The sequence below is a fragment of the Amphiura filiformis genome, chromosome 20, assembly GCF_039555335.1.
Source record: "Amphiura filiformis chromosome 20, Afil_fr2py, whole genome shotgun sequence".
Taxonomy (NCBI): domain Eukaryota; kingdom Metazoa; phylum Echinodermata; class Ophiuroidea; order Amphilepidida; family Amphiuridae; genus Amphiura; species Amphiura filiformis.
Genome location: NC_092647.1, coordinates 34,310,018 through 34,327,078, shown reverse-complemented (window position 1 = coordinate 34,327,078; position 17,061 = coordinate 34,310,018). Strand labels below are relative to the sequence as shown.

General features: G+C 36.7%; 1 pseudogene; it reads left to right on the top strand.

The window, feature by feature from the left end:
• LOC140142692 (glycine amidinotransferase, mitochondrial-like) overlaps positions 1-16,242 on the top strand; it is a 61,744-nt pseudogene extending 45,502 nt beyond the window's left edge.
• The last annotated feature ends 819 nt before the right edge of the window (positions 16,243-17,061 follow it).

Below are 17,061 nucleotides of genomic sequence, written 5' to 3'. Positions count from 1 at the left end.
TTACTGTAATCAATAATCTTGGATATAAAGTTATATAATTGTTATCAGCCAGGTTCTACGATAAGGTACGCCACCCATAGGCATGATTTATTCTGACTGATGCATCATTATGAAAATAATCGGTTGTTTGACAGGCCTGAGCTGGCACATGTAACTTTTATTACTAAAGTTGTATGCATGTATGTGAATTACAAACGAAGTAGGTCAAACAGTACAGTGAATTTAAGGAAATAATAGTATTGTATTGTTAATGTTTCTAGTATTGCCATTTGATCCGGTTGAACAAATCATTTGATGTGGGTATGCATGATGTAGTAATGAAGTGCTTAAACTATCATGATGCCCGGGTCACGATGGAAATGAAATAGATTGAGTAGCATAGCTGATGTCTCTTCATCAAAGAGAGGATCAAGCTATAATTGGAAACGCATAAAGAGAGCAAAACAATGGAGTGGTTAAAAATAAGTCATTTGTCGCAAAGTTGAATTGGAGATATGCAACCCAAAATTTTTCAAATTTGTGGTTTTTAGCTTCCTTAATACATCGACCTATAAACAAAGGGGGTGTTGTTATATTCAGGGTAGTTGCTTGGAAAGTTAAAATATCTTGAAGGGTTGTTCCGAAAATTTCTGGAATTCCCGAAATGGGACCATCAATTTTTTTTTCTGGAAATGGGGTCGAGGCAGCCAAAAAGATTAATTTTCATTATCCAAATCAATATATTTTTGAAAAATAACACCTTGTTGTTTTGCAGAAGTTCAGTCTACAAATCATATACATTGAAAACTTGCTTGATTTATTGTTGTTAATGAGTTCTGTACGTTTTACAAAGGTTATGTTGTTTCAGCTCTCTTTACAACATAACTCAAGAACCACAGGATATCTGTGATATTGAAATGATCAATGCAATTTTTGCCAAAGCTCACTACCATTCGTAAGATGCTGTGAATGACCAAATCGCAACAGTTTAAAATGGTTACTAACCTTAAGGGGGTGATACCCCTTTCACCCCTGTCGTAGCCTATTCACTGGATGAGCCCCTATAAGCATTCAACACTGCACGTAAGCCCTCAACCACAACAATTTGTAGGAAATGGGCTGTTCCAATTGAAATTCACTACACCTTATGGAAGACATGACTCTAATCTCACACACAGGGGGTGTAGAATTTAAATGTAGTCGCCCATTCAGGTTACAACCTCATTAGCCTATTCACTGGATAAGCCCTATAAACATTCAACACTGCACGTAAACCCTCAACCACAACAATTTGTAGGAAATGGGCTGTTCCAATTGAAATTCACTACACCCTATGGAAGACATGACTCTAATCTCCCACACAGGGGGTGTAGAATTTAAATGTAGTCGCCCATTCAGGTTACAACCTCATTAGCCTATTCACTGGATAAGCCCCTATAAACATTCAACACTGCACGTAAACCCTCAACCACAACAATTTGTAGGAAATGGGCTGTTCCAATTGAAATTCACTACACCCTGTGGAAGACATGACTCTAATCTCACACACAGGGTGCATAGATTTAAAAATGGGAGTCACCCATTCAGGTAACCTCATTTGAAATTCACACTCCCTGCGTAGAAGATTAAAGTAATATCTTCCATAGGGGGTGTATGGATTTGACTGGAATTGCCAATGGATTGGTTTCTCATTTATATCCCTGATTTTCAAATCATAACCTGCCACACTTATCCACTTATGAACCTCCTCTAATTGCAAGATATCCTACCCAACTCAATTTGTAAAAGAAGATTCAAAGTGTTTAATGGTGCATATATAGAGTGTGTAAATAATATTTCTGTATTTAAAGTATACTTTTAAGTTCTGTAAATCATTTTTATAAATTTGAAACTGTACAAAGTAATTCTTAATAATAATTATGTTAAATTTGATGTGAACAAACAGAATGGGTCGCATGTTGACTCTACTCCTTTCTTTTTTACTTTTGTATAATATTCAACACAGATTAATAAAGGGTCCACTTATCGAGTTAAAAATGTTAACATATACCATAGAAGGTCCAAATTACTATCAAAATTATCAAATTGATCATATTTCTGTCAAAATTGTTTCCATTTTTAGGGGAGCAAGTCCACTTTTTGGTTTTGTTTTGTTTTGTTTGGTAAAAAATGGTCCATATGTTGCAAATTCTACACCTACATGTAAGCTATGTGCCTGCACAGTGCCATCAAATTGAAATCATTTGTTTCCAAGATATGAGGTTTATTTGTCCCGGATGATGATTAAAGAAAAAAACAGAAATGGGCCCAAGTAATGTTAAATTTGTTTTAGTCGGTATCTGAAAATCAATCTTTGTACTTGTCGTGGCATCACATTATGTGATACAGGCCTACTCAAGGCAAATGATGTCAAAAATAGGTTTTTTTCATCAATTACTAGCCCTTTAGAATTGCTACATTTTACTTCTTTTTTTCCAAGTTATAAAGGCAACTTGTTACTATTTGTTGCTAAAAACAATAAGAAACACAAGAATTCAAGCAACTGCTTTTGCCGATATTTCAAAATCAATCACCTGGACATTTTGTCTGCTTCAGATAGCGTACTAAACAAATAACATAAACATTGTAGTTAGTGATCCATATAATCCATTGTATCATTCAAGTTGCATTGGGCAATTTTAAGAACAGGCACTGAAAGAGAAAAATGTGGTAAATCTGGCTTGCCAATGAAGAAGCTATTTTAGCTTATTTTGACAGCAGTTTGCCTCCGTTGATCAGTATATTCATAAAATTTATATTAAATGGGTGCTATAGCTTGATCAGGTCGTAATCGGCGGGAACTTTTAGGCTTTTACCACTTCCCCGAAAAGTAGACACACTTTATGAGTGATATAGTTAGCCTATCTGATCAATTTTGTGCGTGTTAAGGTTATACACAATTTTGCCATTTTCAGAAGCAAATGGGATGCACGTAGCCCCTTTAAACTTATCTATTTCTGGAAATAAATATCGGAGAGAAAACGCAAACTACGCCTAAAAGCTGAAAGTGTAAGGGTCATTATTACGCTTGAACTTTCCACTTGGCTCAAAATGAAATGTACTTTTCAAACATTTCAAATTTTTTTCAATATCCGAGCATCAAGATTTTTGGGAACACGGCCATAATTTCTCATTGGAAGTGGCGATTTTGTTGGGAACTTCGACGACATTACAAACAAGTCAATAAAAGAATGTGCATATTCATTCTTGATATTGGTTGTCTCGATTTTTATGTAAGCTTAAAATGTTGGCCGAATTTGAAGTAAAATGGCCTCCACTTGTATGTCGCTTTTGTAACCAGTAATAACAATTCCGTGCAAGATTTCATAGACAAAATTCTGACCTACATTATTTCTATAAACCCTCTTCTGCATGCAGGTGCTATTTAAATTTTCATTTCGATAGCAGAAAATTGAGATATTTGCTATTTTTCCGACTCGCTGCTGCCAAATTGTCTAGTTTCGCGATAAAAAGATACAGCGAAATCAATTTTTTTTTTTTTTTATTTTACCTCGTTTCGGCTTGTGCTTTTAAGTACAAACTTCAAAATTGATATAGTGATTCTATATTTTAAGCTGCGTCATACTGTGTTTTTCTTACCTCTGATTGTCGCTGCTCAAGGCCAAAATTCAAATTTTTGGACAGAAGTGACACTCTCATTTCTTTTTAAAACACATGTTTACGTCATTTACATTGTTACTGACGGGCTGTATTTGCCAAGTGGTGTTGCGAGGGCAAGTGGTGTTGCCGAGTTTGGATTTTAAAATATTTAGGTATTTTCTAGCTTAAAATCCAGCGCCAATGCTGCGCTTGCAACAGGTAGATATTTAGAAATCCATTTAAGGTATGGGTATGGAAATTGGGGATCCCAAAAAATTGGCATATATGCCTAGGCCTATGCAAAGGGGGTGGGGCATTTTGGGGAGGCCAAGGGGAGGGGCCACAAAATTTGGCAGTCCAGGGGGTGCGGACAAGCGATTTTCGGCTGGCCGAGACGGGAGGCAAGCGATTTTTAGCGAGTCGCTTGGAAATTTGGGCTTAGGATTAGTAGGCGAATAGCGTGACTGATTGCAGGCCGGGGCGGGGGGAGGGAATAAAATTAAATTTTGGCAGGTCGAAAGGAAGAATGACTTTACCTAGCACACATTAAAGGGGCATTTAAGTGATCCACAGCCTCATACAACCCCATAGGCCTACGTCCTTTCTCACAAGTTAAGATTTTTATACCAGTCATCCCGCTCTGGCCACATGTTTAGGCATTTTCACGCAGACCAATCCATTAAGCAATGGAAAATATTGCCAAATTTGAATTTCGTTTTAAAAGCCTACTCCCCATTAAAAACCCACTAATTTTGGGTGATTAAAAAAGTTCTGTAAAATGAAACAAAAGGCTGCCTCAATCCTAATTATTCATTTAATAGGCCAGGCCTTCATTTCTGAAAATAGCGGGAGCTCAGTTAGTCACTCTCCTATGTGCAGGCCTACTGAGGAGCTTGACAAGGAGCTCAATTATATAATATCAATATTAAACCATAGGATTTTCAAGAAGTGAGCAGCTCAATAAATGCCATTAGTAAAATTATTGGGCCTACGATTTTTATATTTTATTTGACTGTGATCCGTTTTTCTATAGGCTATATACATGCCTACACTGTATATAGGCCTACCTTTAAAATTTCTAAAATTGGCGGAATTGAACAAGCTCTAAATTTCTCATCGTCCAGCATAACCAAGGGCAACGGGGGGGCGCCTCTAGCTATGGCCATACCCGTAGTGGCGGAACCAGAATTTTTTTCCGGGCAGGGGGGGGGAAGTGAATTTGAGAAGGGGGCACTTATTGCACTTGAAATTGCCGCAAAAAGTGGAAAATTACATAATTGTGGGGATTTTGCCTAAAAACTGGATGAGAAAGAAAAAATATTGGGGAAATACTGCCCCCTCTAGCGGCGCCACTGCATATCCATCCATGATGCTAGAATGACGGAAGTTCTGGCGCTGAAATTCAATTTCAATATCACGAGTTTTTATCAGGGATTTTACCAAGGGAAGGCGATAGTGTAGGATTTTGCTGATATACCAGGCAACACGAGAAAGGTGTGGCTAAATAAGGGAGTGTTCATTATAAATATTTTCCATTATCATACTTTTGACGCCGAGAGCATAATTATTTGAAGCGTACATCGTGTCAGTCACATGGTCACATTATTTTCTGTTGAAAGAGAAACGCACATGTCTCTTAACTCGGAGATTAGCTACTGCGGGCTGCGTGCTGGTCTGTTGTTGTCGAGTGGAAATGGGAAATTTATGAATGAACTTCCGCAACTTTGCAACATCATCACGCAGCGGCGTAGCTGGGATTTTTTCCAGGAGGGGCAAGACTGTAGGCCCTATGGGCGGGGCCCAAATCCACCAAATTTCCCACTGGGGGCGGGGGCCCAAATAGACAATTTTTGCCAGGCTTATCATAATCGTATATGGTAGGCCTATTGAGCTGTATTGCATATCGTTTGGATTCCCCATCTCTCTGCCCCTCCTCTCACCCTCTCCTTTCTTTTTTCCTCTTTCTCCCCCCCCCCCCTCCCTTTTTTTTCCTTGCACTAGGGGGCGGGGGCCCAAATAGGCAATTTTTGCAATTGCCCCCCCCCCACCCGGCAGCTACCCTCCTGTCATCACGGTAGACATACGCGGTAGGCCTACAAGCACTCAGGGCTGTCAACTCTCACGCATTGGCCGTGCACGGTCTCACGCATTGGGTCACTTTCTCACGGTCTCACGCCAAGGTAGTATAATCTCACGCCTAGGTAATAAATCTCACGCAAAAAGCTGGAAAATGAGTAAAATCTCACGCATCGTCCTGAATAATTTGTTGCTCCTACCCCCACTTTTCACATTCCCGGCGCCGTGGCTCAAATATTAATGGTTCAAAATGAACATTGAGTCGGCAAATCCTGCACGCCTAGCTCTTTATACAGACAAATATAGTAGGCCTATCAAAATGTTGTATTTTTATATTTTCTGGTGGACTCATGGAGAATATCATGTCATGTAGGTCCCGGCGCTGGGTTGGGGGGGTCTCAAGGCATTTTGGTAGGCCTACCCATGCTTAATTCGGGAGGTTTTTAGCAGGCCCGACCATTTTTTAAATAAAAACCTCGGTGGGTCTCTTCAAAACATTTGTACCAAGGATCAAAGTCATCCAAATTTGGCCTAATTTGACGCTTTTTTAAGGGCACTTTTGCCAAAATGCGCCCAAAAGTTGGTCTTCGCTGTAAACCCACCCATCATAGTCGTTGAAAAGGTAGACCCCAAAACTGTGGCACATCCACGAACCCGAGGGAGAGACCTCCATGGTAAAAACACACCTCTAAGCGGGACCAGATTTATAATTTAAAATAGGCCTACATTTTGGAAGCCAGTCATCACGACAAAAGCGGGCCATGGCAGTGTTAATGGTATTAACACTTTGATTTTAGGCTTAAATAACGAGTGTAGGCCTATAAATTACAAATTTGCACACACCCGGGGAACCTTCTCAAGCTGGTTTGGGTAAGGATGTGAGGCTGTGACTCCGAAAAACTACGGTACGATTTTAAACCAAATTTGAAGAAAACAGACCCAAAATTGTATCAACTTTTGGACTGAAAGTTTTCGCAAATTTTTACTTTTTCGAGAAAATTATTGAAAATACCCTTCTTGAACCTAATTTTCATGACACTGAGGGTCAATAAAATCATGGCTAAAAATACAACAGAGTCTAAACTAAATGGCTGAAAATGCACCCCACCCCTGCCGCACATCCGCACGACACATTTCACCTTATAGATTTTGAAAATTGTCGCAATAAAATAGGCCCGAACTTATCCCAAATTATCCCCCGAAAAAATATTTTTTTGCAGGTGAGGTTGGAGTCTTATTATTTTTATTCTCAGAGAGGATATGGGTTGATATTTTTAGCAGGGTACAATTTGTCTTGTTTTTTGACGTTGAAGTTCCAGATTCTTTTTTTATATGTTATTATTTTTATTCATTTATTAGGCCTATTTATACCCTTTACGTGGGGAAAAAGAAACACGACAGCTTCAGAGAATCCATGTAAAAACTCCTGTGAAGTGCATGAAAATGCCCGAAAATGTGCCAACCGAAACACCGAACAGGAAGATAAAAAAAAAAAACAAAACCAAAAACCCAGGAAATTTCCCGAAATAAGTTCCAAATTCTTTGTCCCCACTAAAATATATGAACACTCCCTTATGAAGTCTGCCCTCTTCCGGCTATCCTGGTAGTAGGCGTTGACAATTACCTTCATATTTTTGAAGCATGTATGAACCCGATTTGTTCTCTAATCACATTTTTAACGCTGCAAGTAACATTTCAAGACCTCTATTTGTGACAGGTATTTATTACCTTGCTAGAGATGTGCCTAAAGTTGAAATTCAATATTTGGATCGCAAAGATCGAGAGATATAAAGTTGTTGAATATCAGTTTAACACCATGGATCATATGGGCGTCTTATATGAACGATTACGTAGTAGGCAAAAATGGCTGGGATACAGGTTGTGTAAATACTACATGAATATTCATGAACTATACAGATTCCATTCTTCTCTAATAATAAAGATGTCAATCACTCTCCCAGACGACAGTTGCTTGGCGCTTGTAAACAAATCGAATAATAGTGCTTGATAACAGCTAAAAAAATAGGCTAAAACACATTTTCACACAATTTTTCTGGATTTTTTATTTCACATGATAAGTAGACATATTTTCTTACGTATAAGGTAATAATATATTTTTTCTGGAGGTAAAGCCCTTCAACACTTTGTTTAACCTTAAATAAAGTATATAATAGGACTTTGAATTAATAATTTGTGATACTGGTGAGATGTCACAAATATATTAATCTGTGATGTTATAAGATCTGCCGATTACGAGCTGATCAAATGGTTCAATATGGTATCTTTGAAGTTGCCAGGCATTGTGTATTCATAGACCATTAGACGGTCTATGGTGTATTCATGTGCATTACTCAAGATATTTTGGATGATAATTGAGCAGGTCTACATCAGAATGTTTACTTCTGCTTTACCTTACAATAAATAAACACCACACATATTATTTTGTAATTCTAACTTCACTTGTAAACATTTGCTCTACTGAACAACTTGTGGATTGTGCCATGGTTAACAGAAGGTAGGGGAGGCACTCACATGTAAAAGGTGGTACAATGTTTGGGTATGTGCGATAGTCAGGTGTCCTATTTTCTGGCTTTCCAGCAGTTCGAAAGTCTGCAGTTGGAGATCATGCTACAGTTCTGCAGCTTCACTTTGTCCAATATATATTCCTTAAAGTTTTACATCAAGTTTGTAAAAAATCAATTTTTTTTGGCTCCACATCATATAAATCTGGCCCAATTATAGATTTACACAAAATATATGTTGAAATTTCAGTTCAAAAGCCCTATTTTGCCCGAAAGTCAGTTAGTTGCCAGTTCCCGCCTGCAACGCACACCCCCAAAGAAAATATCTTGCCCTTCCCAGAATCCTTTGCAACATAATACCTCACCTTTTTATCAAATGATGCTCCCATTACTTTGCACAAGTTCCCTTTGATTTTGTTTTGAGAAAAGACTGGCTAAAAATGGATCAATAGTCAAGAAATAAACATTTTTTGGAAGCTCTGGACGTGATCTGTTCATTGAGGTACATTTTGTCACTATCGACCCACGTTGCACTAGGTAGCAAATCAGTACAGAAAATCATACGGGAAGCAATGCATTATGGGAAGTGTAAGATATCTTCTCTGGCACATCCCTTCCAAAATAAAAGTTGAGTCCCACTTCTGAGGTCTAAAATATTCCAGAATGGTAAATTAACCATTCTTGACATTTTCAAGACAGGCACAGAGATGTATAAATGTATTATGTACATTTTGTCATATTGAAATTTGTACTATAATGTATGAGGGCCTGCTAGTGCTTCATATTGAAGTGGTATCACAATAAAGACTGAATGAACTAAGGAAAATTAATATCTTTATACACACTATTCTAAGTCTTCTTGTGTAGTATACGTAATTTTGTGTAAATATTGGTATTGTAATCTTATAATATAATGATGTACACCAGGCACAAAAAGAAACTTGTCAGTTATATTCATCCTTGCTGTTCAATAACTTGATAATTTTGGATTATTCTGAAATATACATTTTGTTAATTGGACTTTGCTTTCTCATTTGACACCCTGTTCAGTAAAAAAAGCGAACAAGAATTGACTAAGATATGCACCTCCAAAGCATCAAACCCCAAAATCAAAAGTTGCATTTTCAACGAAAAATGGGAACGCATCGTTGTATTGCACACAGTGTAACAGGCACAATTGAATCGTTTTGGGGTTTGAGAGTTTGGAGGCACATATCTTGGTCAATTCTTGCTCAATGTTCACGAACAGGGTGTCAAATGAGAAAGAAAAGTCCAATTAACAATCAAGTTATTGAACAGCAAGGATGAATATAACTGACGAGTTTCTTTTTGTGCCTGGTGTATATTCATATACGTAGCGGTGAATATAAATAGAAACTTTTACACAGTTAAAACTTGGTGCACTCACAGAGCGCTTTCACTGGCTCAACCGGCATCTTCAGCAGAGGTATCTCAACATCGCTATCTTCAGAGCAATTAATTACATCAGCTGAAGACGCTGGTTGAGCCAGTGAAAGCACTTCATTGAGTGTACCAAATTGCGTAGAAATTTAATTTGTTTTCTAATTGTAATCTTCCCAGCAAACACAAAACGTTTTTAAAATGTTTTAAACAGGTTGTATTCTAAATTTAATAACATTAAATGTCGGGTTCTATAAATGTCATGAGAACATTTTAAAACGTTTTGAAAGAAAACACACTACAACAATACTTTTTGCAAACATTTTTTGCCAAATATTTTGTCAACACTTAGGCCCAAATGCATTTTGTTAGAATATTTGCAGTAAGTTATCAAAAAATGTTTTTGAATGTTATGAAAATGTTGTATACCTTTTATTTAAGTCAGACATTTAAACATTTTCTGGCAACCTTTTCTAACCTTTTGCGGATGATGTCGAAAACATTTTGTATTTGCTGGGTTATTATTTAAAATTGAAACTGCCTTGTCACTTTGTGCATATTTAATGTAATATTCCTATTTATTATTCACATTGTGTAACTACATGCATCAGATAGGACTCTTAATTGGGCCATGCATAATCCAACACAAAAACAAACAAGTAAAAATATTGTGATTTAATATTCGCATTGGTGATAAATGTTTTTTAAGAATGCTTTAATATATAGGATTTCAAGCGCAGAGGTGTTGGCCTTTGAGACACAACAAGCAGTCATGTATACAAATCCAATTAAAAGATGATAACTATAAATTGTGCTTGCTAAGAACTACTCCTAATTCCAGAAAATTGCGGAATTAGTTTTCAAAAAAAAAAATGATAATTATTTTTGTGTGTGTATGTAATTCTTTATCTAACTGATCTTTTAGGTATTTTAAAGCATAGCCACCTTTTTGAAAAAAAGGTTTTTTAATGTCTTTCAATTTAATAGTGAGAACTGAGCATATACATGGGGACCAGTGGTGTACCAGGGGGTGTGGGCTCAAAATACCAGGACAAAATTTGTAGTGTGCACTGTCCTTTTGTCTGTTTTAGACACAAATCAACCGAATTTTGTCCCATTTTAATAGCAGTCATCTGAATGATTTTGCAATTTTGCCCGAGACGCCACTGATGCAGACTTGCTGCAAAAGATTCATTTTCAAGTAGACAAATTTACTTTTTAAGTTTCATGATATGAATAAAAAGAAATTGCATTAAAATCAAAACCAATCATATGAAAGTCTCTGTGTTAGGTTGTAATATATCAAGCTTCAAACAGATGATGCCCCCCAATCTGAAACCCGGACATGAATCCCAACTTTGTTGTTAAATTTTGTTGATTGATCCAAGCATTTATGTAGTCTTGTGCAATAAACATATTTTGTGTATTCATAAATCTTAGTTTGAAAAGCAATGAATTCCGCAAAATTCTGGAATTGGGAGTCACCATAAAACTAACCAATTGTATTTCTTTTTCTTGTCAAACTTACAGGTGACTAACTTCATGGGCATAGAATGGATGCGTCGTCACTTGGGACCCAACTACAACGTGCATATCATCTCCTTCGGCGATCCTAACCCCATGCACATTGACGCAACCTTTAACATCATCGGACCAGGGTTGGTGCTCTCCAATCCGGATCGCCCATGCCATCAGATTGAGATGTTTAAGAAAGCTGGTTGGAAGATTGTCCACCCACCAAAACCTGTCATGCCAGATGGTAAGTAACACCACACTGATTTTGTTTTTAAGGCGAGCCGTTTTAGCCATTTAACTAAAAAACTGCAGTATTCTTCTTGATATATTCATGTTAGGAAATGAGTCAAGGAAGCCAATAATCGCATTTATATTTCTATAGGTCTTGTGGTTCTTGAGTTAAGGGCAAAAATATATCAAAACCAATGTTTGGACAATTTTCGTCCTCCGGAGAAAAATCATGCACATTGGCAGAAATCCTTCGGATCTCCTTTAGAGAACACATACCATTCCTCTTGTGTGTCAGCTTTGTTTAATTCAATTATTATTATTATTAAATTCAATTGTTATTTACGTGCAAAAATCGCTAGGTCATGTTCCCTTCCGGCCTGCCTGAAGCGATTCTTTCCCATAGACCTTTTCAGGGAGACCTTTTAGGTTTCGTTTGCAATAAAAGTACATCTTTAAATTGATGCTGTGGTTGTAATAAATAAGAAGCAAATTGCAAGGTTTCTCTGATCTTTTCACAAAAACGATAAAGCCTTAGCATAGGGCCATAAATTTTCTGCGATATGGAAAACGGACAAATTTTACGGAATCCGAGGTAGAAAACGGAAAACAGGATTTCATATAGTTAAAAAAATATAATTGAAAAAAGTGAAATACAGAGAAAAAATCTAAAAATGTGTGTCTGTTGTTGTTTTCAATAAAATAAATGTGTAAAAAGTGCGATAAATAATACCCCTACTACCAACATCCACATCTCTGCCAAAGCGCATAGACTAGCATGCTGTATTTCAACAGAGATGTGGAGAATCGGCTCACCTAGTTACTAGAATAGACTATTTGTTAATAAAGGCTATGTTACAGCACACATAGTTTGCAATATATTTTATTAAACTTCTTGTAGAAGGGACAAAACATAAAACCGACAAAACACAGAAAGCCACAAGAAAACGGAAAGTGACATTTGGTAAAACGGAATTTTAAAAGTAGAAAACTTATGGCTCTACCTTAATTAGCAAGAAACAAGGAGAAACATTTTTATGGCCTTATCAAGGCTTGGCATTTGAATTTGCTCATGCCTAGATTGTATTATGTGCTTAAAGATTTTCTTCAGAGGTAACATATGGAATGTTTTGAGTTTGTCAAGCATGAGAATTTTCAAGTTTAAACCTGCATTCAGGTTTCAGTATTATCAAAATCTCACGCAATTTAGTTACTTTAGGGGAGGGAAGGGAGAAGTTAGCTTGATTTTACCCATTTTTTCTTCAATTAAATTATCATGCGATTCATGCCTAGTTTCCATTGTGACACGATTGCAAGGGCAGCGCTAAACCATCTCCACTCCCAATTCAACAGTGTAAAAAGTATACCGCTTATCATCTCTTGCCGCCACCACACTTCACACCTTTTCTTCTTTGCCGGAGCCTGGGACTAAATTAAGGTACCTCAACTAAGCATAAGCTCTCATGCTTGAATTGAGGTTTGTCTGTTTGAGTTGTGCGCCATCTTTGAATGTGTTCTTGTGTGGGTGGAGCATCGATCCTCACCGGCGTAACTAAGGCTATGATGCAATTACACTTGATGTCCATTTTCATCCATCGCACTAGCTGTAATGTTTGTTGTCCCCAAAAGGCCCCTTGAAGAACCTCTTCAGGCAGCAAGCGACGATGATCAAGTAGTATTGCTTCCGTGAAAAATACTTTCAGCTGCTAGTTTTTATGTAGATTTCCTTGCTTTTTAGTTTTTTATGTCCCAAATATCAAGAATGACTGATAGCCATTTCTAATATTTTGAGTTCAACAGCACTTACTTGTCCTTACATTGGTAAAATACTTAACGCATAATCGTGAAGTTAAAGTTTAGCTTTTGGTAAACATCACTGTCCAATTTGATCAAAAATGGGTTAATATAGAGTAACTACTTGTACAGACATTTTCTGCTGGTTTAAAACGAATGATTTAAATCACTGATTATATTTTGCCTATATCTCAAATCGACAAAAAAGATATGTTGCTTTTTGCATCTCGTCATAATATATTTTCCAACTATTACACATGATATATAAATCAGTAGGTAAAGCAATACACAGTTGATAAACCAAAAGTTCCCTCCCTGCTCAAATTTATGGATCATGATTGTTTGTGCACAGATTATAGAAGGAATCTGTGGTTTGTGTGTTTGTTTTAAACAATCTTCTTGTAGGAATTCAACAACAACCCAAATAGGAGAGTTTTACGGCTCGCTCTACTCTGGACTACGTCAAGCTGGCACAACTTAGTTCAATTTCTACAGATTTTTACGTTTTTTATAGGAAATGCCATTTTGTAAGACTGTCTAGACAATCCTTTTTGGACGGTGTAATATTTGCTCTAGCCTTTAGCGTAACGAGAAAGGACTATCTGTATTTGGTATGTGTCCGTTTTTTATAGTTTATCCTTTGTGTAAAAGACCATGGAATTAGCCTAGGACAGAAATCATCTAATAATTATACAGCCTTAATTCCATAAGCTACATTATACTTTGATCAGCTCGTAATCGGCGGGAATCGTTAGGCTTTTAACACTGCGCCGAAAAGTAGGACCACAATCAGAGTGATATAGTTAACCTATTTGTTCTACATTTTGCGTATTAAAGAAAGTAGGCAAAAGTATAGGACTTTAACTAATAATTTGATATGCTTCTTGCAAAATGTCGCAAGACAATTCTCGAAATAAAATATATTTATATTAATCTGCGATGTCACAAGGCCCGCCGATTAAGAGCTGATCAAACTATAGTCTAACTCATGATTATCTTACACAAAAGATACACCCTATTTTGTTTCTGTACAGGTCACCCTCTATGGATGTCTTCCAAGTGGTTGTCCATGAATGTCCTCATGCTGGACCCAGGGCGTGTCGTCGTGACAAGAACGAGGAGCCCACCATCAAGATGTTTGAGAACCTGGGGATCAAGACCGTACCCGTCTCCATCAGATTCGCCAACTCCCTCGGAGGTGGCTTTCATTGCTGGACCAGTGACGTCCGTCGTACGGGAAAACTGGAATCTTACTTCTAAACGTTGGAATGATTCCGGTAGTCGCTACTGTACTACTAAATCAATTTAACCATCATCACAGCTGCTGGGAACACAACTATGTGAATTTGTGTCACTTCTTGGTCCAATATTATTCCTCATATTAGCTCATATTGAGCGAGGTAAAACTGGACTCTCCCTTTCCACATATATATTTAACAATACAATTAATAATCCATTAGTATTTGATTTTTATTAAGTCTTATAATCATACTCATTTAGATCATAGATTCGTTTCAGCAAGATTAACTGAAACCAGGGTAACTTTATTAATTAATTAATAACAGTTTTGTTTCTGGTTTAAGGTTATCATTGATTAAATTAAGCTGATGGAATATATATCTGATGTTGCCTAGATACTATGCAGGTGTGCGAATCTTTCATTAATATCGCAACACACTAATCATAATGAAGACTAATTTTTTCTGCTGTATGAACTGCAACTGTAGGGGGTAATAAGGAATCGTAAATGCTCTCTTTGCTAAACAGTTTTTTCCCCAGAATGGGAACGATGGTAATCTTATCATCGGCAACGATGTAGAAGAAAGAGGATGCTATGTGTTTGATATGATGAACTCATTCTCACATTGCCATATGCTTGTGATTTCAATCACTCGGGAGTCGCAATTTAATTATCATCAGCAGAAAAACCTATCTAAAGTTTACATTTCGCCCGCATCTTACCGTAACACAAATTCGGGGACTGTTTTTTCACTCGACAGAGGGGGAAAGGCAAACAGGAGGTGACGACAAATTCACAAGTTTGTGTCAGCAAAGCTGCCGGCTGATTGTGCATACTGCTAGTTTGACGTGTTAAATAATAGCTTAAGCTCTCCACTGTTTTTTTTTTTTTTCATCAATTGCAAGTGCTTTTCTAGCTCCTTTTCAATATTGTATCAGGTGTGCAGTTGAATGGCTAGACTGTGGACAAGCACCAAAACTGACATACCACCGGTAAGTGGTGTGTAAATCTTGGGAGTAAAAGTATGGATATATTAGTTATACGAATCACTGACAAATGGACTACAGTTTGGAGCTTGACGCAAGTCTAACCATTCCATTGAATATTATTATACCTCTTGTAATTTTTAAAGAAAATTACAATATTACTCTCCCTAACTTGCATGTGTATTATATATATTTTTTAATTATAATTAGTTTTGGGATTTGGTCAACAACATATCCCATCTGAAATATGAAGAGCTGAATGATAGCTGCAACAAAAACTGAAATTTTAGTTTAAATTTTTTTCAAAATTTGAAAAAAATAAATCTTTATAAAAATGTCAATGTACACTGTAGTACAGCAACTAAATGTAGCCTATGATCAAATCTGCTACCTGAGAATAGTATGTTAGCCTGGTGAAAGGTTAGTAACTGACCATTGGGCTAGTCCGGTTGAAATACATACTCCCTTTAGAAGACATTACCTCTAACATACTCACATAGGGAGTGTGAATTTCAAATGGGGTTACTTGATTGGTAAGTGACTCAATTTAAAATTCACAATCCCTGTGTGGAAGACTATGGTCATGTCTTCCACAGAGGGAGTATGGATTTCAACTGGAATAGCGCATTGCTAAATATATATACTGTAAATTGGTGTTTATGTAATACAGAAGTATAGCAGAACCAACCATTCACAAAGGTATAATAAATGATCCTGATACAAGTTTTCGTAGTTCCGGTGGATGTAAGAAGATCTAAATATCGCTGTCTTCGTGTGTATAATAATGGTTCCAAGGACAAAGATGTCTTAATACATGATATTTTATTAATTAAAATATTTACAGGTTGACTTTGACATAAAATATTTTGACTGTTTTGATTGAAATCTTTTATTTTATCTGATTTTTTTTTAAAGAGACTTTATTTTTAAGAAAACAATTTGTGCATCATATCAGAAAAGCACAATGGATGCTTTAAAAAGTTCATATTTCATTTGAACTTGTTGCTGTAAATAGTATGATCCTGTATATGTATCTCAAAGTAGTGATACAACTCTTATTTTTTTTAGTTCTTAAAGAGAAAAAAACAAAAACAAGATGTGTTCTTTCATGATGCTACTGTGAAGTTGTAAGAGAAATACAAAGAATTTAACAAAACAGTCCGACTGTTTGGCAGTCACCTATTGGTCAGCTGTTCCTAAGTGAATGATTTGCACAACTGGCTCAAATCTTTAAAAAATGACCTTAGGAGCCCCACTGACCGACCAGAGTTTTTACATCGGAAAATGAATTTTCTCTAAATTTTAGAAACACCAACAGCAACTAGATCTTCTCCCATCCATTTAAATTCACCTTTTTGGTACATCCTGAAAAATGTTGCGAATTTAATCCTAACCATGCGCTTATCAATGCGAATATCGTAACTGCGCAGTATAAAGATAATGATGCATGCATCAGCGTTGTGTGTTTAGGGTTAAATCGTAAATGCTTTCAGGATTTACGGAAATGGTCTTATTTAGTAATAAGCCAGCTTGGCTGTTAGGAGCTTATTGCTTGCACATACGTTGCGTAGTGTAGGACCTTAAAAATGCTTAAAAGTTGTTGCATTTTCCCCCAATGTATAAAATGGAATTGCTTACCTCTATATATAATCTAAAAGCATCAAGTGTTGTTACAGCAAAG